General features: G+C 36.4%; 1 long non-coding RNA gene across 3 annotated transcripts in view; it reads left to right on the top strand.

The window, feature by feature from the left end:
- The window catches only part of LOC148225361 (uncharacterized), a 157377-nt gene that overhangs the window by 88459 nt on the left and 43379 nt on the right, over positions 1-25539 (top strand). Inside the window, exon 7 of one of the 3 annotated variants that reach the window (XR_015806255.1) lies at positions 20-2418. The exons of the other annotated variants lie outside the window; for them this stretch is intronic. This is a non-coding gene — a long non-coding RNA (uncharacterized LOC148225361). The remainder of the gene's footprint in view (positions 1-19; positions 2419-25539) is intronic. 3 annotated transcript variants of the gene reach the window in all.

Raw genomic sequence — 25539 nt, 5'->3', positions numbered from 1 at the left:
TATTTTAATTTTTTTTCAGTTCCAGGTTAACCTGTGCCTTGCTGCTAGAACCTGCTACTTGTGAAACTAGAACACAAGATACCTTATTTGTCTCTGTTATTTTGGCTTATGGAATGTCTGATCTTCCTGGTTTTTTTGTCTTAAAGTAGAACACTGCTGATTTAGCTTCATTTCTCATTCTATTGTATTTAATTATTCACTTGACTCAGTTTTAATGCTCTTTATCCAGATAGACTGAAATTTACACTCTCCTGAAATGGTGTGTCAGGGTGCTGTGTCTCTGCTACGAACATATTTGGAGGGATTCCTGGGAAAAAATAAAATGTTCTCAGCAGCAGGAGAGAAAGAAATGGCAATATATTTGCAGTGAATCTAGCTGAAGTATGCTTGCTTCTCTTCATGTACTTCCAGTAGTGAGAATTTCTGTTGATGTTTCAATGGCAAAAGAAAGTGTTGTTCCAAGCATGCCATTCAAAGACAGATGTTTCTCCTTCAGTTAAAGGGGTCTGGTGGCCCTCTGTGACAGTGATGATATAAAAATACTATTTACTTGATTTTTAATGAAAGCATCAAGTACTTATTTCACATCCACTCAAAAAGAAGAGCTGTCGCAGTTTTTCTGTCCTGTGTATTCACAAGAAAATACAACTGCATAGTTCTGAGGTCTGACTCTGCACTTTTGCCTAATCAGAGCAATTTTCCTGCTTGTCATGCATAACATTACTACAGCTTCAAGCAATTAATTGGATAGTTCTGTACTAAGATATCCCCAAACTGAAGACTTGTGGGGCATAATAGATGAGCTGTCTGCATCAGAACTGCAGCCTTAAAGATGACAACCTGCAACGTCCAGCAAAATTTCTTTCTTGAGTGGCAGTCCTTATTGCTGACATATATTTGATGTATGCTAAGCATATCCATTGCATGTCAGTTTACAGACCTTTAATTCTGCAGACTTTTCAAATTTGTTTTGAAATTCTCAGTATGAGTTTTAGGATAAAGCCTCATAGACTGAGATCCTGCACAGCTCTGCTTGAAGATTACAACCTCATTATAAACCTAATTTTGTAAAAAAATGGAGTCTGGGTGCCTTTGACAAAGTTTTCTTGACTTATCATGAAATGTGCTATGCACTAACTGGCTGTCATTCTCAGCTTGACAGAGCTGATTTGTTTTAAAGCATAATGTAATGGTTTTGGTAGGGAGAGGTAACAGATAGCACATGAGTAATGATGAAGAATGTGATATAAAATTATCCAAAGTGTAAAGTTTAAGTTATCTAATAGCCCAGAGTTTCAATGAAAGAAGCTTTTGGCAAAAAAATTTCTCTAAAGATTTCTACAGCTACTGAACAGAGAATGATCTATCACTGTAGTGCCTACTCGTATATTATTGGTCTTTGAATCATGGACAAGAATGAAAACGTGCCAGAAAATAAAAGCAACGGAGCACCAACCAAATTCAGTTGGCACGTAAACCCCTTATTCCAAAAGAGCCAAAACCAAGTGTGGGACATAATTAACCTGGTAAAAAAAAAATTACTAATCCAGATTATGTATAATTGTTATTTTTTTAAGATTTTTTTTTTATTAAAACTTCTTTGAAAACCAGCTAGCCTTATAAAATTTGATGAACATACACATTCTGGAGATGATAAAGTCTACTGACTAACTTAGAGATCAGGGAAGGCCAAAGTTATGGATCTGTTCATATGCATTACTTCTTAGTCTTTAATTAATATTGATTATGTGGATTAAGATTCTGTACTTCGATTATAAGTAGTAACTTCCTCAGTCTTCTCTCACGAGTTACATAAAATGGTAAAAATGATGGAATATCCGTAACTTTCCAATGAATATTATGAGATCTGCTTTCAGATTTAGGTATCCATGTATGATGGATTGCATTCATGTTCTCCCACTAAGTTTTTAAGTTATAATATAACGTATTTTTTACTGTAAGCCATTTCTATGATAACAGTTATAGTTTTCTTAATTAATACAGTTATCTCATAGCATCTTTTAAACTTAGTAGTTATTTCAACATCAGTAGTTAAATAGCCATGAATATATTTTGAATGCTGGTACTAGGACTTTCCCCTTTAATTCTTTAATTCTTCATATCTTAGATCTGTGGGGTACACAGTACTGTGAGCTTTCTGTCCACATGCTTCACATAATCTATTCAAATCATGTTCAGGACAGACTACAGCAATTTAGGGAGCAACATGAACTTGGAGGTTTTAGCTCACTACTTTCTCTCCTTTTGTCCAGACTGGTCATGGCTGTTCCAGGATAAATGAGATTGGGCTGTGGCCAAGTAGATGCTGACAGTGTAGAAAAGAATCTCACTGGACTGCTGAAGTCCTGCCCAGAGAACTTAGAGCTTTCCAACATCCTGCTGTAATTTCTGAGTCAGGTAATATCCTTTCCGTAACAGCCGTTTAGGAACAAAAAAATCTTTTGAAACTCTTGATTGAGGGCAGCCATTGTCACATTAAGGAAAGTTCCTCTCAGCAATTAACAAATTAAGTGGTTTCAGTAGTGCCAAGGCTTAACAGTCTTGTTTTTAGGAATTATAATGGTGTTTGCTGTCATCCAGGAGGAGAAAAAATGAGAAAGTGTTAAGAAAAATTGTTTTTTCTTTGTTTTTTGAATTAGATGCATCAAACAACAACAATGAAAAGGCTTAAAACAGTAAAAGCTACAAAACAAATATAAAAATAATAAACTTTAAGGGTGAAATCTGTATTGGAATACAACAGAAGAAAAGCTGCAAATCCTGCATACAAGGACATATATTTGTTGGGGGGAAAGATGTGGGCAACCTGAGTATTTGAGGGGATTTGCTGGTATGAAGTTTAAGAGAAAAGCTAAAAAGGGAAAAACCCCACCTTGTCAGGTTTTGGTAGTACAGTGATAAGCAGCCTTTGTTGCCATTACTGTCAATGTATGTACCTAAAATGCAGTTAATAGTAAAGACAAAGCTTTCCATGTCAGGATTAAATTGTAGAACTAGTGCTTTTTTGAGGGGTGACCTTCCTCTTGCTGGTGTCACCTAGTCCTTTGCCTTCACACATTGTCATAAACTACATTTTTCTCCTCCTGCTTTGCTGTGGCAGTATTTGTCATGTATCATTTTTTTCTGCCCCTGCTTCACAGGAACAGGGGTTCAATCAATTTGCTATTTTTACTTGTGCACATTGTCCTCGTCCAGTCACTCTGTAGCACCTGACACTTTGCTTTTCCCCTTCTCCTTCCCCGTCTCTCTTTTGTATGGGATTGAATTGTGTTTTATAGCCTAATCCTTTCAAAATGCTGTGTACCTTTCTAAACGATGGCAACCTTCTGACAAGGCAAGAAGATGAGAAAGCTGGAAGCCATATCAGGAGGACCTGCTATGTTTGCTGTGACGAAAGGGGAGGAACACACTGACTCTCTCCATTTAGGTCTGAAAGCACCTCTGCTATGTTTCTGACAGAGAGGGAGGGAAGGTGGGGACCCAAACTGCTGGTCCTGTTCTGTGCTGCCACTCAACCCAGCCCTCATCGCTCTCCTCCCTCCCTCCCTCCCTCCCTTCCTCCCTTTCCTTCGCCTCTGTCTCTTCCTTCTGTCGTCCTAGTAGCTGATGAAAGGGTAAAATAGAGAAAGTTTTTCTGAGAATTATGTAATTCATACCAAAATAGGACAATTACACTTTCCTAACTGAAAAAGCAGAGAGACTAAGAGAAGCCAATTTGTATCTATGTGTGTCACAGGCACTGGGTTCCTGGATTCCAGCCTGGATCAGTTGTTATTTTAGTCTTGAATTCACTGTAAAGGAAACTAAGCTTTTTTTTTTTTTTGCCTAGTAAGGTCCTCATTTACATGAACCTGTCAAGTGTTATGATGCCACTTTCATTATTTTACTATGGGTCTACTGCACTTTGGGAGAACCACTGCTATGAAACATAAATGTTTCTGATGGTACTGTCACAACCAGGGACACAGGAAGAAATTCAGCTAAGAAGCCTGTTACAGGAACCACCAGAAGAAGGGCAGACACTTTGCTGTCACTTCCTTCTTTTGGGGCAGTACTCCAACCACTTGAACTTGCATTGCAATAATATTCCCTAATATCATCCTCAAAATCATACTTTTGCCAACAGTGGTAACTATAGAAAAGAAAGCTTAAACTGGAGTACTCAGCTAGTCTATAGATATTATTGCTGAGGAGCAGGAGACCAGATTCAAGACTAAAAGGCAAAATCATAATCTAAAGGATTTTATTCAATCTGCAAAGTGATAAAGGGAAATTTGAGTATGAGTTTGTGATGCCAGAACTTAAATCATAAGAAAAATGGAATATATGAAATACATGCAAACCTACATCTGGCAAACTTAGATACAGTTTTCCGACTGTTATCATAAGTTTAAAAAAAAGTATTCATACACTGTTTTCCTTTTTTTTCCTGTATTGCTCAGTCTGGAACTTCTGGTGCTGAAATACGTTAAGAAGTAACAACATATCGTGTTCATTCCGAAAAGTAATGCATATGCAATAGGTTGTGAATTAAAAACCCTGAGAGCTTTCTTGTGACGGATGAGTAATTTAATCTCTTTCATTTTACAGAAAGAGATGAGACAAGAGGATGCTTGGCAAAGGTTTTTTTCTCTTCTTATTTCTTTATTCACTCTAGTACATGTACTAAACCATAAGAGAGAAACAGTCCTCATAAAATTCCAGCTCAGGTTTGAAAATCCAGGTGTCCTGAATAAGCATAAAATTTTGTGTGCTCCCTTCTAAGGAAAAAGTTCAAAAGACTTAGAGATTTTGCGTAATTGGGATAAGCAACAAGATTTCATGCTTATCCAAATAGTACTAAACGTCACAGTCTTTGAACTTTTCCTTGGAAGGGAGCACTAGTTATAGAGATGGGAAGAGGATTCAGGGAAAGAGAAAGTACAGAGAAAAGAGAAGGGGTAACTGTGTGAGTCTGTGTTTGTCTGTGTGTGAATATGTACATATCTTTTGCAGTGGTAAGGAAGATTTACTTTGAAGGCAGCAGAAAAGAAAAATATCATGAAAGTATTGCATGTACAATTCAGCGTTGTGTACAGAATTAAACTTTTAGGTTCAACCTTTTGAAGGAGCTAAACTTGTATTACAGCCCGAGCATACTCTTGGTTAAGTTTATCAAAGTGCTTGAAAATCAGTCTATATATATATCGCAATAGATTGGGCTCCAGCTTCACATTCTGCTATAAAAATAGATATGAAAATTGCAAAGTGATAAGCTAATTGTCTTCCATGCATTGAAAAAACAGCAAAGTAATTGCATTAAGACATGCTGGTAAAAATAACTGCAGCTAAGGATTACTTGGCCTTTAGTGTATTTCTCACAAATGCAGATTATTTCAATGATATATAGGCTTGATGATTCTTAATCAGAACAGAATAAAGTTGTTATATGCTCATGTTTACAGTGGCTATAGCAATAATTTCAAGACAGGATGTAACAAGAAATAATAGTCAAAATTACTTTTAAAAGGCAAACATATATCAGAATGAACCATGTCTGCTTTTCTGAGCTCTTTATTACTGTACTAGTCAAACTGGAAGGTCTAATGGAAACTGCATCTTCTATGGGCTGAATGAGAGTAATGAATGTATCTCAGAAATTTGAAACTATAATTTAACTGAATACTCATTTAAATGACTTGAAAACTCTTTTCCCAAGAAGTATTTGTTCACAACTACCCGTATTATACCATTCATTAGTGCTATGGGTTGGTGCCATTCATTGTGTATTCACTGAGAATCTAATTCTGATTTCCTTTATTTGGATAACAAGGTTTTTATTGAATTAAGTGATGAGGAAATAAGCTCAAAACAGCTTATAGCATATTTTTGAGGGTATATAAAAAGCATGCTAGGTGTCATCAACTCTAAATCTATGTCAAATCTTAAATTTGAGAATTCTTAAATTAAAACTCACAAATGTAAACTTAAATCTAGAGAAGCTGACAGATTCATATGACGTTGTAAATTGCCATAATAGGAAAAAGCCCCTGGCTTCTATCTGCTTTAAAGCATGCATACTCTAAGTTATCTTTCTTTGTATTGCTGTGGTGAAATAATTTAAATGACTGTACTTGCATCTCTGGTACTTACTGATTTTAAAATGTTAAGGTTTATGAGTTGAAACTTCCTATTGAAATTTAAGAGTGTACTATACATATGTTAGACTAACTAAACCATCAACTCAGTAAATCAATCTAGGTAGCATAATTTCAGTTGCCTTGAGCATTGCAAGCTCAAAGCCTGCCTGAGAAACTCAGGAAATCAATTGCCAACAACCTTAAGGATGCTAAAGGTTGCGTCTAGACTGGTTCTGGTGTTGGTACTGGATAGTGCAATATATACTTACATCTCTCTTCAGTAGTGAGTGCAACTGCAGGGGAAATGCACTCTTATACATGGATTTTTAAAGGAGTTTAAGGTATTTAGGCACCTAAGTAGTTTTAGAATTCAATCACATTTATATTCTTATCTGCACAGGATTTTAAAATTATTATTATTTTTAAAATACCTGCAACTTAGGTGGCCATTGTTGGTCAGCCAAGTATCATTCTTTTTTCAGTCATGATGGTGGGTTGTGAAAACCTGAATAAGAGTCGGTCAGGATATCATGTAAGCTTCATGTGAAGTGACTGGACATCAGTCTCAATACACAAATCAATATATATTCCAGCTTCTCAGAAAGAAGCAGGAAAAATTTCATCTTTTTTTTGGCTGCATAGTATTGTTATAAGTATTGGTACAAATTTTCTAATAATCTAATAACTGAATATCATTTGACATCTTGCCTTGCTTTCAAAATATCAGCAATTTCTGAAAGTGAGAGAATTGTTATAAACAATCCCTACTAGAATCTTGCATTTTTACCCATTGGGTCTCTATCACAAAATTTAAGTGTTTTGTAGTGGACCAGTGATGTAAACTTGCTGTAAATTCTCTCTAATTTGGAAGACTTTCCTCCACAAAGCGTGGACTGAGGACAAGAAATTCCTGGATCCAATCAATGGAGTCAAGTCAGTTGACCAAAAGTACTAAAAAGTTCTTCGTCAGTGCATTGATTTGAGGTTTAATTCATTTGCCTAAAAAAGGCCTCTCTTGTCGTTGCAGACAAGCTAAAATATCCCAACCTGCTTTTTGCTGCCATCTCAGAAAGATTTAACTTTCCCATAGGACGTGTGTCATATCTGCCTTACAGACATCCCAGAAAGCCCAAACAGCTCGAGATGCCTGCATTTAGACAACTGATTTGAGACATCTGTCTCCACTGACAGAAACTTAGATGCTCATTCACTAAATATAGACTCCCAGAACTAAACCAACAAAAGAATCCTACCCAAAATGTCATGGCAATGGGTGTTTATTTCAGCTGTTAAATGGTTAATGAATGTCTGAGACAGATAATCAACAATCCAAGTCACTGACTTACAATCTAAGTGGCATATTGAATTTACACATAAAAAAATCTTCTAATGTAAATAAAGACAGGTCTTAGTAAATAAATCAAAAATGTCAGCCCTGTTGAACCAAGGCTCAGGCATCATTGACTCAAATTCTGTACTGCTTCATAACTCACAAAATAGCATCAGCAAATCCTTTATATGTATAAGAAAGCTTACCTTTTGGGTAATTCTTTCACTTAAAATGCTGAAATTTTGAGAGGAAATCAGGATGTCAATTATTACAGGATTTGGGGTAAAATTTATTTGTAGATTTATCTGTTTCTTGAATCCTATTTTTTTTTCTTAATTAAAATTGTTCTTATTTAGATGATCTCAATAGAGGGTAAAAGTTCTTGACCAGGTGCAGTTGGTCTTGCTTCAATTCACTTAAATAGTGTAAGGATAGAGTAAATAACTGTACTTAGGAGTGAGAGGGATTCATACCAGATATTTTACTTTCTCTTCATTGTTCCTCCCAAACTATACTGGGTGAAGACAAACTCTTCAGCTGAAAGAAGTTAAGCGTGTTGCTTCACAATTTTATCACATAGTTCGGTGTGATTTCTAGTTGTTATTTGTTGTACAGTAAGAGGAACCAGGCAAACCTGTGGTTATTCTAGACTCTGTAGAATAAATGTAATTGTCTACCTAAAGAAGGTGTGACCTTAGTACAGAAGATAAGACAAATAATGGCAAAAAGGATAGGGCCTCCACTTGGTGGTAGTATTTTAGGGTCTTTCTATCTCTTCAATATGAAGATGTTTTTTGTTTGTTTTTCAGGGATGATTAGCTGAAGGGAAAGCAGTAGAGTGAGAAAGGAGGCAGGAAGTGGAGTAGGTTAGAAGAGAAGAGGGAAGGGATTTTTTATATAATTTTCCTTCAGGCTACTTGGCAGTCTTTGTTTTCCAGGTTTTATTTCACATTTGTGCAAAAGCAAAAGTACTTTGCAGGAGTTTGCTTGTTTTATAACAGTATCAGGGAACTTTGAACACCTGTCTCCACCATCTTGCCATTGAATCTTCACACTTTCTTGTAGCATAAAAGCTACATAAAAGCATAAAATAAATAGTTGCAGCATTGCTTTTAGTTTTCTCCATAGTACTTCAGCCAGAAATCATCTCAGTTTCTTCCTGTCTTGTTTTGGAAAGGAGTGTGCAATTGGGACAAAAGTTATTAGCAATAATAGTCCAGTAGTCTATTTTATTTAGGGTATCATAGTCTCCCTTTTTTTTTTTTCTTCAAAAGCTTGAAGATTCTGAAGGTCTGATCCCTGTGAGATGGAACCTCTCTATGTTTCAGTATTGGGCTCCCCTCTTACAAGACAGTGCTTGCATGGAACGCTGCTGTGAGACATCTGCTGTGGTACAGATAAGGTGTCAAAATAACATAGATGTAGATATTTCCACTCAGCCAGGAATATTGTACTTCCATGGTTAATTTGCACATCTTTGAAATAAGAGTGCCACATCACATTGCACTGTCTTGCTGAAAAGATATTCCTATAGGAGTAGCAGGTCTTTGCAATACTTGTAACAATGAATAATTATTTAATTGATTTTCCCACTTTGGTGAGGTTTACAGACAACCATGTCAGTAGCAATGTATTTAGAAGAAAAAAATCATGAGGACGATGATAAGGTGTAAGAAGGGTAAATTTATAGGGTAAATTAATAATAATTTATAGATTAGGGTGTCTGAGAGTTTGCACAAATCTAGTCTGTTGAGAAACAGAAATTTGCTTCTTTGTTACTAAGGGGTACTAAAATGTGTTGGACACTGCCATACTTTTGTTTCATTTATATTTCATCCATTTTTCTCTCTGGATGTGTGAGAAAACTTACAGTGACCTGATAAATAAAAGATGCATTGATCTCCTATAATTGCTTGTCTTCTGTGAATGTTCCGAATCTTGTTTTTTTTTTTTTTTCTTCAGTGAAATTATGCTGAATTGTAATGTGTTTTGCTGAGATGAGGCTGTATTATATGTACTGGCAGAAGGGGTCGTATCTGCCTGTATCAGAATAATATTCAAGATGGAAGGTTATGTTCAAATGAACCTATATAACTATCTAACTGTATTAACATTCTCCTTCAGCCACATGATTGTTCTAATGAGAAATGCAAACATTATTTTAAATTGTATGTAATATATATCACAAGTTATCATTGTTATCCAGATTAATGCTTTCTACTGTATTAAATAAGATGAGCCATATTCCAGGCAAATTAATGCTATATATCCTATGAAATTGATTGTGTCCTTCTCCTCTCATTCTAAATCCAGTAGACATAACAAGAAGCTAAACCATTTTCTGGTTTTTGAAGGTTTGTAGTAGCTCTTGAAGATTTGCAAGACGTTAAGAAAAAGACATCTGGGCCTTGAAGTTGCTAGCACCCAGAAAGTCAGGGGAGTTTCAGATGTGCAAGTGGTTGTGAAGAGGTTTGCAAAGTTTGCAAGAGCTTGCAAGTTTAGGCTCTTTAATAACCCCTATTTTTTTCTTGTTTGTTTAATTGTTTTTATTAACTTTCCAATCTCCTGACTCCCAAGTATGAAACTGATTAGTGACCTGGCCTTACAAGTTTATGCCCTTAAGACAGAATTTCCAGTAACACAGATCTTCTAGTACTTTCTAGCAAGCCTCACTGATAACTTTATGTTAATTTTAATGAAGTTTAAAGCCACAAATCCCAAATTCTTTGCTTCTGTATTATTTTAGATCTGAATCTCCTTGAGATTATTTTTTTCCTTTGCTGCCATTGGCAGATGAGCTAATATCCCTTCGAAGCAAGCAAAGCACATAATTACTCACATGAAAAGCAAGCTCTTTGGGAGAATTCTCAGTTAAACCCACCCCTTAGAGGAAGATAGGAAGGGCACTGGCAATTAGATAAGCTGCACTTCAGACATGAACAAACACATTTATCAGATAATTAGTAGATACTTTTCTGTGCATTTCTGGCACCAAGATCCAAAAGCAGTGCTAAGACAGGTAAACTCATCCGCTGAGAAAAGCCCTGTGGCTGCAACAGACTGCTAACTGGAGAGGGAGAAATGTCCTGTATTGTATTCCGTGCATGCTTCAGACACCCAGCGTTCTTTGTTGTGAGTTTTCAGCCTGTGTCACCTATTCTCCCATAAACCAGAAGGCAAGAACTGTCACATGCAGAGAAAGAGCAGCCCTCTGTGCAGCACTCTGTCTGCCTCTCAGAGGAGAAGCCCCACCTTAAAAAACCTGAGTGAGGTATTTTGGGCTGGGTGAGGTGAGGCAGCAGAGATGCTGAGCAAAATTATCCAGAAATAAACTCTTAGTTCCAATTTCTTCTTGGAAATGGGAGCTGGGTACGCTATCTACAAACAGGCTCCACACTTTAATTTTGGCAGAAACTGGTGGATCAGTGAATTTACTACAGAGGTGTATGGCTCCAAAGAGTGTGTAGTGATATCTGGAGGCCCATGGATTTCTCTCTGGACTATAGGGGACCTTTAGAAGCAAGTCCTAGAATGCTTTTACAGGAGAGAGGACAGCTGATCTGCTCCTAATGATGGGAATGTTCTGACAGTCAGAGTAGATAATGAAAGAGACGTTGTGTACTCTTTGCAAATAATTAAAAGTATAAAATGTAATGCAAAGTCCTTGCAATTTCTGTGTTCATACAGGTACATAGATGTACATACAGATGTGCATTTATCTATATATGAAGTATATATATGAGAAGTCCTAGTCACCTACTTTCATAAATTAGAGTATGATCCTTTTTATGTCAAAAATGCTAAAGTATTGCACTAGTATGTGAGAAAATAATATGATTTTCATTCAATAGATAAAGTATTCTAGCCTAGTCAATATTATTGTGATTAATCTTCTTTTTCAAAATACTAGTGATTTCAAAAAGCACTAGTGATATATCAAGGAACAAGTTTATGAGCAAGTTTATATAACATATGGAAATGTTCTTCCCACAGTGAGTTATATGATTGTAAAAATGTATTAAAAACATTTCTCAATGATCAAAATAATAAACCACAATCTTCTGAAAATTTTAACATAGTCTCCAATGTTACTGACTTTTTTCCTCTGAGGTTCTCTGCATCTGCATATATATTTGTAGATATGCAGATTATATAATATATAGAATACATGATTATCTAATAGCATACAGCTATAAGGTATTTTTTGACATATTAAATTAAATTCATTTTTTATAAGTACAGATACAATATTTTTTAAATGTTCAATCAATAATTTTAATAATTTTTAATAATTATTCCAAAAATAATTTTCATTTTAATTCAAATTCAGAATAAACACCGTACTTAAAGGGCAAGCATTTCAAAAAGAATGGTGATAACTTTTACCCAGCTAGTTCTATAATTTACACTCAACATACTCTGTATAGTGTATTGTGATAGATAGGACTGTGTCATATATTAATCTTCAAACTTTCCTCCAAAATGCCATAGAAATATATTTATTAATTTGACAAGATTTTAGAGTATCTCAGCATGTCTGATTTTAATCTTCTCTTATATGAAAATTGCCAGTCACAGGTTGCACAAAAATGAAGAATGGTTGTAATTTTGGCACTGCTGCCAAGAATAATTTCCTCCAGAAAGCAACTTTCAAAAGTCTTTGTTTCATAAGTTGAGCATTAAATGAAACTTTGTAGTTCTCAAGAACTAGAATCTATCCCATGTGTGCTGCTGTGGTTTCAACAGCTGTATAGGAAACACAATAGAGCTACTTTGCTCATGGGGAAGTTAAATTAATTAATGTTTTAAAGACGTTCTGAGAGCCACACACACAAGGTGGTATGTAAGTGTCCGTATATGAAAGCAATGACTATTACTCTAGTTGTGTGGCTTTATAGATAATATAACATAGAACTACTTTATTCAGAACAATCAAAGAAATAAGGATTATCTAGAATGTTATGGAAAGTTTAATGGTGTTGGGAGAGACCCATTAACTTCTTTGCATGCCTGTATACAGCAGTCTTAGTGCATAATTTCTTTATTCAACATTTGTATTTTCATTTTGGAAGTGAGATCACAAGAATTTATAAAATACCTACATCTAAATCTCTATTCAGAGTGTTATTTGTTTAATGTAAAGTTAGCCATCTGAAAGCCAGACACCTAAATGCACTAGTCATTTATATTTTCTCTATAATCAGCAGAGAGGAACATGCTTATCCTGAGGGCAGTTCTTCCTTGGTATACATCAAAACTAGGTGGGATGAAACACCCTCTGGAGATGTCTATCTGCATCCATTAACCCTAGAGGGAGCCTATTTTAGATTAGCTTTCTCTATCTAGAAGTTAAAGATCTAACGGAGCAAAGACTCTCCTTTACTGCTCCATTAACGAAAGATACTGACAACACCTCCAATAATAAAGAAAAAAAAAAAAAAAGAGGGAGTGAGACCCTAGCCCTACTAAAATCAGTGACTCCACCAACTTCAGCATTTCTGCTGCCAGGTTCAAGGCTGTTTATATGTGTGCAAAATACCGAACTTCAAGCTAGTCTTTTTTCCCCTTGAATGCAAGCTGTGATTGTATAAAGCTATTTACCATCACAGCAAGCTTCTGCAGCTGCAACATGCTAATTCTAGGAAGACCTATAATCTATATAATGTTTGACTTTCCTAAAGTGAGTGTTTATTTACTGCGTTTAATTCTTTCGTTGTTCAGTTCAAGCAAATTCCTCAATATTTCATGCCTTTTTCAGGTATTTAAAATACTGATAGTATTGCAAGCGAAGGCAAGAGTAGAAAACGTAGGCAAATAGAGGTAACTGCAGTTATCTTTAAGCAGAGACTGGGCATGAGTAGAAGATGGAACCTGCTCTGCTGCAGTAAAAAAATGAATGTTACCACCCTATGTATGAAAAAAAGTAAGTTATTTGATCCTTATCTTAAAGCTGACAAATTTATTTGTTCCTGTGCTACTGAGGAACTTTGGGCAGGTGCACAGACCTATGGAAACTGCTTTGCTTTCTAAACACCTGCATCTGTGAAGGGTATTGGTGACTGTGAGCAAGAGCAGACAGTCTTGACTGACTTAAGGATGTCACAGACAATGGTTGGACAAACAATAAGAGTTAATAGATTTTCACAGTAGTGGCTCCTCTATTGGATTTCTAGAGAAATATTGATGCCTTTATGCATTTAGCCAGCATAGATCACTTCTCATATTAAAGGATATCTCTAAAATGGGGAATATTCTTGAAACACAGTAAGCAGCAATGTCAGATGAAACATTAATTAATAATAATAAATTTAGAGAAGAAATTCACAGAAGTTATTGAGCAGGCAGTAAATAGCAACCCCAAGAAAAAATTTCCACAGAAAGAGGTACACCCACTATTTCCAAAGAAAGAAATTATCCAGTAATGTGCACTGATTTTGATAGTTCATTAGCCGTGCAATTGGTATCAAGATATGCACAGTTTTGAACGCAGACATATGCAGACTTCCTTTACTTTCATGCTATTCTCTCAAATAGAAATAAAGGAACAATAAAAAGCAGGTAACAAACTCTTAGTTTTGCAGTCTGACCATACTGTTGGTTCCTGGCTACTCATTCCTTTCTTTCAGCCCCAGGATGACTCCTTAAAAATCGTTGGAAATGCATCTATCATCCTCTAACACATCAATTATTCAATATACAGTTATCCTTAGTCAATGTATCCTTTAATCAGTGTTTCAGAAGTTTCTTGAACCTGCTGCTTAGGTGAGTTTTTGAATAGAGAGCTGCATGTCAGGCAAGCCTTGATGAAACTATAGGTAGCTGCTCATAAAAGGTATTCATGTATTTGTGACACAAGCATTTAGTCCTATAACAGCAAGTACTGGTTACCCTGACAAGTGGTGTATCAGTTCCATCTATCCTTAAGCAAGCTGAAGTTCATAATCACTCTGTATATTTCAGATTTATACTTCCTAAAGCGATAAAAACTCTTATTGCCTTAATGTGACAAACACATTAAGAACAAACTTACTGCCTGAAAGGAAATATAGAGCAAGCATACAGTTATTGTAATTTCTATGGGAGCTTTATTAAGTAGGAAAAACTCACTTTTTAGTATTTGCAGCTGCTGTGAAATCTCAGTAGCAGCGGGCTCATATAGCGGTTTTTTTAGCTGATTTCCCCCTTTTTTATCAAAATGGATTTTGTCGTGTCTTTAAGCAATACCAATGATAATTCTCAATTTTGGTGGTGGTCTTTACTTTCCAGTCTCCTCCTAAACTGGATGCTCTGAGAAATCCAGGGTTGTTATAAGAGTCCTTTTTTGCTTCTTTTGTGTGGACCTTGTGAGGCTTTTTAACACCCTGTGCTCCTCAGCCGCAGATTGAACTGGGGTCAGGAGGGTCAGGATGATTTGCGAGCTCTTCGTTGTGTGACAAGTTAGTTTTAGTCGCAAATACACTCAAATACAGTATTATGCCTTGATGGCTTTCCAAAGTTGTTCTGCCCCCACACCCTGAAGAAGATGGATTGCTCATGATCTGTGTGTAAGATGCCGTTGCTGTAGTCTGTCTTTAGCTCCAGCTCACATATCTCACCTCTGGGCAACAGCACTGTGTAATTGATGTTCAGTATGCCTCAAGGGGTTAAAAGATTAATGCACCGCAGAGGTATCCTGTAAGCTGCAGTTTTGAGGAGATAGACTCCAATCCGCAGTATTAGGTTTCATTAAGAGGTTAAAAAAGAAGTTGCACCAGAATGTGTATTCAGCCACCAACTGTAAATAGTTGCATGGAATCATACCATACCTTTCTGAAGGTTTTTGTTGTTTAGGTATATGATTTCACCATAATAACCACTGAGTAGGATTATATTTGATAACGACATTTTCTTCAATAATGTAATGAATGCATATACAGCAGTGGTTTTTATTTTAAGAATTTAAAAACTCTTTATGTAATTGAAAGAATTTATAAAACCTGACTGAATCCTGAAGCTCTGATTTCCTTGCTTAGGTTATAGTGACTTATATGAAGAGTTATGACTTTAGTAAGAAGTTGCAAATGTCCAGAGCAGAAAAAAAATCAGCTCCAAGATATGTATGTATTTTTTTATATGTGTGTATACAAGTATATATGTATACACACATATAAAAAAAATCTACATATCCTGTTGCCCTCATTTCTAATTTCTTCTGTAAATGATTAGCTCTGCGAACATTCTGTCAAGGACACTCATAATAGGCAGATAAAGTCTTATTGCAGTGATTGTATGGAGAGCTGAGTAACATTAAACTTTGAATGTGAATGGATTTTTTTCCCAGTAACAAGCTTAGATTTCATATCTGATTCAGGCTTAACAATAGCAGTATAAGGCAAAAGAGAAAAAACCCTTTTATGTATATTCTGTTTAAATTAAGTGTTCTACTTTTTAAATTAGATGTGTAGAAGTTATTTCACTGAAGCTGGAAATTAAGTACATTGAAAGCATTTGGCCATTAGCATAAATATCATAGAGGATGATACAAAAAAACCCGTTAAGAAATGGCATGACCTGAATAAGCCATTAATATTAAAGCTGCAGTTTGGCAGATATTTAAACAATAGTGAACATCACCCTTCTGGCCTGTCTCACTGGAGAAGTCTTCAGTAGAAAAAGTGGTTTGGGTCTCATCTGAATCCAGACTCAGTTTTAACTGTTCGTATATAACAATAATGTGGTCGTATCCAGTGTAATATGTTCAGCAATCTCAGGGAAATTCAAAAGGCAGGTTTAGAATAGATGTCCCTGGCCTCCAGCCTAAGAAATTGAAGCAAAGAGTCTGTCACACGCTGGATTAAATCCCACTGATTAGTTCCCAGATTAGTGCCCAAAAATTCTGTCCTACTCTGCTTCTGCTACTGATCTGCAGATATAATCCTCATTTAGGTCAAGGTTTGGTCTGATTGTAGGCTATTAAATAGTTATACAATCCAAAGATTTGGGGAAAATTTGTCAGTTTGAACTGCAGGGAGTTCCTGATTCCTTTTACTATTTACCAAAACAAAGCACAGCTGGTACAAAAATGAGCAATCCACCTGTGCATGAGAAAAATGAAGACAACAATTCGCATTTAAAAGGTGCCATGTTTGTAATGAATCACTGGGAACACTTTCTTCCCTGTTTTTTTATACAAGACTGTGGGATGAGAAGACATTTGCCTCTTCTTGAAATCCCTTGAAAATCTTGTTTAAAACTTCTTCTCAATGAGTGAATGAAATGCAAGAGGTGAGAGAAATTCAATAGAAACCCGAAGAAAAAATACTTTGGTTGAAAACAGAAGCAAAGAACAGAGAATGTGGAAAAGTATGGAGACTGCAGTATATACACGTAGAAAAATAAAACCCGCAGCATACTGTGACATATGCAGTGCTCAGCATATCTATTTTTTTTTTAATTTTCCTAACTGATAGAAGTTTCCATATACCTAGAACGTATTTATTTTTGCGAATGTGTAAATTAATAACAGAAACATTCGGGTTTGGAGGTTAGAGGGAGATTGTCTTTATCCATATAAGGATGATGACACACCTCAAGAGGACTCAGCTTCCACATCAGAGCTATGACAAACTGGCTCTCAAGCCTCCAGACATCATGAAGTTCACAAGTCTTCAAATATCTCATGGTTTGACAGTGTCAAAACCAACATGTGCTCCTTTGTGAAATGAGGCAGCAATCATGTAACAAGTTGCTGGAAACAATGGTGATTACACAGTAAGTTAATTACACAATTATCAGAAGATGAAGTGCCAGCGGTAATGTGAGTCATCACCACTACAATGCCAAGGGATGCTGCAATCTGGAGTTGACTGGTGTTAGAATTGAAAAGGCACCAGAATAAAAGAGTCTGAGAGGACAAACTGTGGATCTACCACAAAGAGGTGAGAATCACAACATGAGGACAAAGGAGAGTCTCTCTGAGACCACAAGTATTTGCCAATCTTGTCACACTCTTTGCAAAACATATTTTAAAGGCATCATTTGGTTTGAATGACAGGCTACAAACTACACAGACCATGCAAAAGTCAACCATTATATTGTTGGTTAGTGCCTGACTTTTAAAAACTTTTAAATATTATTATTTTATTTCATTTCATTTCACTTCATTTTGCTTTTTCTCTTGTATTTTATTTGTTCTTATTCTAAGAATCCATCCTAACTTGCATATAAAATTGTACATTCACGTAACAGCACTGAAGGGATTAAAAAAATAGACCTTAATTGGTTTAAAGAAACTTAATTTTCTTTAGAGTTTAGTTTGAATTAGATGTTTAAGAAACCCTTAACAGACCCCTTGTTCATAAGGCACTAGTGCTGAAACAAATAGACCATAATTCTGTAAGTCCTAGAACCACAGGAACTTTCACAAAACCACCAGAAATGTATAAAGGCTCAATTCGGTATACAACGTATCAAGCTCATAGTACAGCCTGAACACTTTTGCTGCAGTTGCCGCAGGTTTTGTGGAAATTCAGCTGTACTTTGGAGTCCAATGAGATAATCAGAATTATAGTATCTGATTCCCTTATCTTTGGTCTGTTTAAGTTCATATGGCAAACTGTATTGAGGGCTGTTTATTTCTATGGGTAGTGCCCAATTTCACCTGGGACCTGTACGCATGTTCACAAAATGTTACAGGTGTACAAAAAATTACAAGCAGTAATTACAGTGGAATAAAAATATATTGTTATAAATTTCAAATTTGATCTGTTGGGTATTTTGGGGTGATTTTACAGGAGAGCCTTCTGAGAACTGGCAAACCTTTCACATCCATCATGGCAGTACAGAGGGGGAGAGGGTTGGTTTGTGAAGAAAGCATCACTCTGGAGGCTCTGGGAATTGTAGCGGCTCTAAGGCCTGCAGCTGGAGGCTGAATGAGTGCAGAAGGAGCTGGAAGAGATCAAAGGGAGCTCAACATGGGCAGCAAGGCAGCCCAAGGACGAAAAGCATCACTGTCGTCTTTTAGCAACATCTGGGAGGAGTGGGAAAAGCTAGGGGAAGTTGGAGGGTATTAGCAAGTCCTAGTCGAGAAGGAGGAGGCACTACAGAAAAAAAAATCCCTCTAAGGTGAAGAGAACATATCAGGCTGTTTATTCCTAGGGTGAATACAGCAGTACTGATCCCTTTGGCATCAAAATGTTACAGTAGCGATGGGAGCAAAACCAGTTGTCAGACTAGAAACAAAACAGAGGATGCAACAACGTCTTTCATTCCTGTCTCTAGAGTCACCACCAAGCAAAACTATTTTGTTAATATTTTATTGTTATTAGTCATCAGTACAGCAAGGGAGCTATTACAAGTGAAACACTAGAACAGACTGAGCTGACAGTAAGCTGAAACATGCCTAGGGCAACCAACTTCTTTTTTTAGTGTTGTAACTTTCTAGCTTCTGCTTGTAATGCATAACGTGTCAAAAGAATCCGTAAACTCCTTTAATGATTACTAAGGGTACTGAACAAATGGTCCGAAAAAAAGTGCGACTTTGGGGTGACTATTCAAAAATCACTGTTTTTCTTTATTAAAACACCCATGTTAACCTGTTCTTTCAGATCTCTAATTCAGCTACTGCCAATACTTTTCTAAACAAGGCTGAGCTTCCAGCAAGAAGGAAGCCTGTATTTGGAAAACTTGGTCCTGTGAGTTTTTCTGTGATTGTCAATAATTTTTTTTCCCACCATTACTCATTTTATGTTCTATTACAATTTGAGTAAACATCAGATTCTGACTCCAAGTGGGGAAAGAGTGCTGAGAGATGTCCAGTTTAGGCATCGGTGGAAGGTCTGTGTGGATAGCTGTGCTTACTTCATAAGGAAAGGCTGAAAGAGTTGTGGTTGTTCGACCTGGGGAAGAGAAGGCTCAGGGAATACCCAATTCTGGCCTTTCATTACTTGAAGGGGATTAGAAGAGTGAAGCAGACAAGCATTGTAGTAGGGTCTGTAGCAAAAGGAGAAGGGGTAATGGTTTTAAACCGAAAAAAAAAATGGATTTGAAGTAATGAAGAATTTCTTCACTGTGACAGTGATGAAACACTGGAATAGGTTACTTGGAAACAGGATGCCCCATCCGTGTGAATGTTCAAAGCCAGATTGGATGGGCTTTGAGCAACCTGGTCTAGTGAAAAGTGTCCCTGCCCATGGCAGGAGTGTTGGAACCAGGTGACCTATATAGGTCACTTCCAACCCAGGCTGTTCTATGATTCTGTGGTAAACACAGTGCTTATGAATTAAACAGATTTGAGAATGCTAATCTGAGACTCATCCTGGTGACTGAAGGCCAGGGATCTGAAGCCAAGAGCAACTCAAAATTTTTTCCAGGCTGTTTCTGAGTTTGTTGTGAGCTTTAGCCTATTGTCTGCATGAGCTGTAAACTTTCAGTTTTCCTATGCTGTTACAACTTGTGTTGGTTGGAAGTGGAGTTACATGTATTAAAACATCTTTGGAAACCAAGAGTTCCTACATTTCATCTGATCAAGGACTTCAGAAATGGGTATTTTTCGTTACATTGCCTAACCTCAAAAAATATAGTCATTCTCCTTATAGAGATTGACTTACTAATTTCTTTTGATGATACATTATCTTAAACCAGTTACATAAACTCCTTATTTAACTTTATAAACTTATCTTTATTTTGCTGTTGTGAGGAAACCAAGGGACAGACCACAGCTCCTCCACTCTTCTGGTGTTACTGCATGTATAGGAAGGAGTTGCACTTGCTTTCCAGATAATTTTGGGACATGTAGCTTGCATACTTCACTGCAGTTACTTCTCTCTTCTAAATGTTGTGCCTTGAAGGGAGGAGCAGGCTAACATTAGGGATAAATTACTTTCAAAAATGAATAAGCAGCCCAGATGATGTTTGCTTGATAAGGATGGGATACGGTTTTTTGGATTTGGAGGAGCTGCTGTTCTCAGTTTAAGCCATCACCGTCTATAAGCTTTTAAGAGAGAATAGAAGTGGATATGTTCCTGTGATTTCACTGCTGTGAATATTATCACACAGTAGGGTTCTTGTGAGGATTAAAAAGGACTTTTCTGTGCAGAGTGAATATTGCTTTCTGCATCTGACAGCACTTTGATTGCAGAAAAGATTAAATTGTTCTCCAGACACTGAAGACATTTGATGAAGAATTTCCATACATTACTGCAAATAATAAGGTATTTTCATAAAATGAAATAAGGAAATTATTATTTTTTTAAGAAATGATCAAAAGTAGAAAAATGAAAAGTCTATTAGGCTTATTTTTATATAATTTTTCAAAGCGTATTAACAAATAAATTTATCTTGTTTTTCTGATTGTATTTTTCATTAAATCCATTTTCAAATTTTATGAAAAATATGAAGTCTAAATCACTCATATCTAAGAAGAAACTGCTGATGAAAATTTCTTCCAAGTGAGCTAGTTTTCACTCATTTGTTCTGGTCACCCAAAGGTACAGAAAAATTCATAGTTTTAGAAAATACTGAATTTTTATTGCCCAGTTGAGTCATAAAGGACAGAATTCTTCAATGAATAAAGTCATATAGGCACAGCAGTCTTAAATCCATTCCATGTGATTCAGTATGGAAACAGGTATGGGCAGCTGCTTTGTTCTCCCCAGTGCTCTCACTGTGTTAGTAGACACAAATGAGTCAACAAATTAGTCAGTGTTTACCATTTAAAAACATATTGCTCATCACTTCTGTTTTAGGAAAGGTTTGGTTACATTTAATCCTTCTAATCTCTTGATTGTACAGAATTATTCTGAGGCATGTTACCTTCCTCCCCACTGAACTCAGACAACATGACACTATCTTGTTTTTCCTGTAATCAGGAGCTAATGGGGACTACACAAACTGCTCCCTTCCCTCTGCCCCATTCTTCTCCACCTCCCTCTGAGGCAATCAAACTGTGTAATCATTAGAGAGACTAATCGAGACAACAGGATTAAGATCCAGAAGCTCACTGTAAGCCTCCGCTGAATAGTTATCTCTAAATAGGCCACGAATAGAAGCGTAAGTCAGAAGTTCTCTAAGAAAATCATAGATCTAGAGGGAAAGAAGGATGTAAACTTACTTTCTGCTGATTGCATGAGCCTGTGTGTGAGGTTTCAGCTACATTACAGACAGCAGGTGCATTTCCTTTTTTAAAGGATACATACTCTTTTTAAAAATCTGTCATAATTTATATTTGGTGGTTGTTTGCCCTCACCTGTTTCATAGCATCCATTGCTATGTAAGAATTCTTTTTGTATGTGCATACAGGGATGGTCTGGAAGTCAGCTTTCATGTACATGAGTGCTTATTCAGCGGAAGATGTCTCAGAACCTGAAGTGTAAAGTGTTATTAGAAATATTCAAAAGCTTTGTGACATGTAAGAAGCAATGTATATAGAGCACAACTTGGGAAAAAGAGGAGAATCAACTCCTAGTTCTCTGTGTTTGAGAGTGCATTCATGTAGGACTACTGGTGTCTATAAAAGTAATCTTTAGGCATAAAGAGATGAGCTGTGCAAAAGAACTGAAGAAATAAAAGGAGAAAAAAAATTATCCACAGAGGCTGGGGGAAAATAGCTTTCAGTTGTTCGTTGTTAAAGATATTAGAACTAAATAACAGCCTGCATTGTCAGAAAATCCTTATAAGCTTATTTATTTACTTCCTTTTAAGAGAAGACACGTTTATATTTGCAGTGCTTCTAAGGCTACATAAATATGTAGCAATCTTTAAAAGAAGAGAAACTAAAGATATAAGGCTGATCTTTATTTTTATTTTAATAGTCCGTATTTGCATGCATATACAAAGTATCAATGCTCGAGAGAGGGAAGAAAAGCATGGCAGGTATGTGTGTGTCAGAATGTGAATGCAGATTATCGGAAAAATGAATTGACTGTGTGTATTGCAGCTGGTAATGGACAATGCTAAATGTACTACCCGGCTATCAATTAAATATGCAGAGTTGTTTGGTTTTCTTTTCAGTAATTAAGTGGTGATGTATTTAAAAAATCACTCATGGTAATTCAAAAAATTTTCTAATTTAGTGATAGGGTCTTTATTTCTTGATAGGGTCAAATATTTTGCTGTGCACTTTTGTGTCATGGATAATTTTGTCAATATGCTATTTTCTGCCAATATACTAATTTAAATAAATTTGTTAAAGAAATAAGAAAAGGAAAGAGTGCCAGGGATGTTAGGAAAGTACAGAATTGTTATACTAACATGCATAGACATGAGAGAGTATTATAGGCTCTGCTGAGCATTCCTCAGAGGTGTTAACGACTTTAAGCCTGTCAAGAATGTCTCCAGTTTGTACAGCAAAGACAATTCAACAGTTTAATAAAAAGGTGTAACATTTCCTACAGGTGAGCTCAAGTGATCAAAGGCTATAATAGAGCTTTTGTTACTTCATTCAAAGAATGCATTCTGGAGTTTAACCTTTGCTTTTGATGTAATGTCATCTTTGAATGCTAACAGCCTTTTCTAGGAAGGATTAAGTTGTTTGAAGTGTTTTTTGGTCTTTATTTAGGACCTGGCTTTGAAAACTAAAGAACGTGTGGAATAATGTGCTATAAATTATGGAAGGGCTTCAAACAGTAATATCGAGAAAAACAAAACTCATGAAGGAGAAGGTCGGGACTGGACAGTTGAATTTGGTCGACTAGGTTTATGTTCAACATGGATGTCTGGAGTTTATTCATATAAAAAAAGCCCTTTTGGCTGAGAATATTTGTAAAATGTCACCGACTGGTCCGTCTTTGTGGATAAGGTATTTACATTTCCATCCTGGAAGTGAGTAAACAATCAGCAATAGATAACAATAGCAAAGCTGAAACTGTACAGACCCAGTATCTGCTCTGTCTAAAGGATGTTTCTGTTCTTGGGGCAGAGATTTTCTCCTAAACCCTCACAAGATTTCACCTGAGTATTTATGTTACTATTTATTACCAAGTCTCTGACTGTGGCTGCTGATAGCCTGTGCAAAAAAGTATTTGCTTTTGGGCTGGCAAAGAATGGTACCACAAGGTTGTCACCTAGTTTTAATCCTATTTCAAATACAGGTTAAGAGTCTATGGTCACCTGTTAAATGTCCCTGTAGATGCAAAGGTAGAATACATATCATCACTGGATTCTCCCAGTGTTCCTAATAAGCACTCCCACCTCCACTTTCTCCTCTTGAAAATACAGCCCAGCAAGCAGAACACTTAATTTCCATATGCTGTCCTGATGCAGGAAAAGCAGAGATACTGAAAAGTAGTATGAGGCATGATTTTTAAATAAATTCAAATATAATGCTGTCTAAGATTAAGCAAAATATATAGAAAAAGTGAACAGAAGTGACAGCAGGAAAGACATGCTGGTGCTTTGTTTCTGAGTAATGAAAACAAATAGACAAGGCTGATTAATTCTAGCAGTTATTGCCAATTAATTGATTGTCTTGGCATGAAAGTGCTAATATATCTCCATCCTCTGGCATGAGGTGGTTCAGGTTGTCTTTAGAAGCATCTGCCTTGACAAAGTAACCAGAACTTTAGTGAGCCTTACAGAATAGTTTTAGGCAAGGGTATAAGCTGTGGGGAAATTTAGAAATTCCACATTTTGAAGGAACAATTTGGGCTTGAGGCAGACAGTAATATTTCCAAATTACTGGAGCATGTTATACTTTCAAAGTCTGAAATAGAAGACCATGGAAATAGGAAGGAATTGGTGCCTTTTAAAAAAACCTCTTGCCTGATGTTTATTTCGCCACCCCTCCTCCCCACTGTGACTTTCCAACACTAGAGAACAGATGTGGATCCTAGAAAAATAACTTCAAGAGACTTGTTTCAGATTGCCAGAAAGAACAGCATTGTGGCATGTTTTAAAGTTTAGGGTGAGGTTCACTCTCTCAATTCATTGCCTTCATCTCAATTTTTCTACAAAGTTGGCACTGGCACTTTAGTTCAAACTAGTAATCCTCTGCTTGTGCATCAATTCCTGTCCATTGCCACAGCTCCAAAGTGTTTCATAAATAAGAAGTGGAATTTATTTGTGCCTTTGAAGTTTTTGCACACAAATGGAACCCAGATATTAGACTTAGTTGAGCACTGCAGCCTTGTGAGGGTGTAGGCAGCTGGTCCAGAACAGTGTGACAGTCTGCTGAAGCACTGCCATGGCTGGGAGGTGCAGCACCCAGGTGTTACGAGTGAAGTCAAAATACAATGCAATCCTGTTCAGGTAACAGAAACCTTCACAAACATGGCTCTTCAGCCCTCGTTTCTGACATGGCTTCTTTTTCCAGCCCCTGGGGAAAGTCTGTCTTTCCTCATGGTAAGGATGATCTTCAAGAGGCCTTCAGCCTCTGGGCTTCATCAGACAACACAGGCTGGGAACAGGTGTCAGGAGAACTGGAAAAGAGAAGGGAAGGCAGTCTTCTTAATGGTGCCAGAATTACAAGGCTGCTCAGTTACATGCATTTCATCTCTTGGGCTGACACCCAAGACAGATGAGGTGAAGGGATCCAAAAGAATGATTCTGTGCATCCAAATGTTCTAAGTTTCTTACCCTGTTTTCTCAGAGTGACAACATGATACTTTTCTGCCTTGGCCTGCTTTAAATCAGAGCATTGCCACATGTGTTTTATGAATTATTTTTAATGAATGCCACCAGAAGAAACATTCTAAGAATAAAATGTGAACTTATTTCCAGGGAACTGGAGATTTTGACACAATGGACATATTATAAATGAATATAATCATTATGTATACTATTTAAAGCATGTATATATACCTATAGAAGAGTGTAAGTAATTAAAGAATTTGTTAATCTGTTCAATAAAATTTTAGGCAGCAAACTTTATGGGGATTTTGTGGATACTTGTTTTTCTTTGTAATGAATTTAATTTTTTTTCAATTCTGTTATTTCATTAGTGTTCCTCTATAATTTAGATTGAAAATGGCTTTTCTCTCTTTTGATATTAAATATGAATATTGGACTCACTGACTCAGACAAGAGCAGTAGAATTTTGTAGAGGGACGAAAGAGTTATACATTTAAGGGAAAAAAATCCCCATTTTAAGTTAAG

This window comes from Sturnus vulgaris, chromosome 1 (genome assembly GCF_052056855.1).
Source record: "Sturnus vulgaris isolate bStuVul1 chromosome 1, bStuVul1.hap1, whole genome shotgun sequence".
In the NCBI taxonomy this organism is placed as follows: Eukaryota; Metazoa; Chordata; class Aves; order Passeriformes; family Sturnidae; genus Sturnus; species Sturnus vulgaris.
Note: the sequence above shows the minus strand (reverse complement) of the source record. Positions and strands in the feature narration are given on the sequence as shown.